General features: G+C 33.2%; 1 long non-coding RNA gene across 1 annotated transcript; it reads left to right on the top strand.

Annotated features, from left to right (window-relative positions):
• On the top strand, window positions 1–543 carry LOC149481712 (uncharacterized). Its single transcript, XR_016316780.1, has 2 exons — window positions 1–30; window positions 299–543. It is a non-coding gene; the product is annotated as an uncharacterized LOC149481712 (long non-coding RNA).
• The last annotated feature ends 645 nt before the right edge of the window (window positions 544–1,188 follow it).

The following is a 1,188-nucleotide window of genomic DNA, read 5'->3' on the forward strand; positions in this document are numbered from 1 at the left end:
ATAACTTCAAACAAAATGGTTTCTACAAAGGTATATTGGAAATCATTCTTATAATCTTATTATAAGATTTAACAAGTTTGTCTTTTGAAGTGAAACTTTTTCAGGCACGTTGAGAGCAATATCGTCACGTCATGGAGTAAAACGACGATTTTTGTATCTTTGAATCTTGCCAAAGAAGTTTTACCTCTGACACGCGTGTGCTCGGTACACACGCTCTTTTTTATTATTAGTCATTTTACTTTATCGTAATCTATTACATTCTCTCTCTACCCCATTTCAAAAATTTGAATCCTTCCAGGTCATCGTACTTGCTCTAGTCCTGGTCGCCTGCCTCATCCAGGTGCAAGGAAGACACGTTCGTGGTGCTGGCGCTGCATCAGCCGCTTCAGGAGGTTCAGGCAGCGGTGACAATATCATGAACAACTTCGGCCAAATCTTCACCAAGTTCAACAAGAACCCCAGCGACATTATCATCGTCATGACCAACTTCTTCAAGAAAGGAGATTCTGTATCTGCTTCATAAGCTTAGAAATTTCATGCCTAGGTATATAAATACATTAAAAACCAAACACCTGACTTTATTATCATGTTTAATTGTACAATATGAACTCTAGAAATATTTTTTTTGTATTAATTATTAAAAATATTGATTATACTTAACTTGTTTTTAATTATAATATTACCTGTATTATGTCTATAATATAAAAATGAAACGCAAAATATGGTGGTAAGTTCATAACTCGAGAACGGCTGAACCGATTTCGTTAATTCTTTTTTTATAACATTCCTTGAAGTATGAGGATGGTTCTTATGGAGAGAAAACGTAAACAGCATGTACCAGGGGTGAAGCTGGGGCTGAACCCTAGTAATAACAAAAAGCTCGCCAAGTTTACTCTTAAAATAATTCAGTACCTCGTCAAGTAACATGTTTTATTCAACGTTTGAAAAACATCAATGCAATGCAATTTGAAAACGCATCGGAAAGACATAATATATTTTAATTTGGTCAGATTATAAAGATATTATTTTATTGTTACGAGCTTGCGCGATATTTCATAGAAGTAAATGTACACAAATTAAAAAACATTTTTTATCGTAAGCTAATTTAAAATAAAACAACAACAAACCTTTCAGCAAGATTAAATGTTAAAAATAAAGGTACCTAATATATGTGTAAAGGAAATTGCT

Source organism: Colias philodice, chromosome 16 (assembly GCF_061535455.1).
Source record: "Colias philodice isolate Cphi_HAF_F1 chromosome 16, ilColPhil1 Martin Lab GWU primary, whole genome shotgun sequence".
Taxonomy (NCBI): domain Eukaryota; kingdom Metazoa; phylum Arthropoda; class Insecta; order Lepidoptera; family Pieridae; genus Colias; species Colias philodice.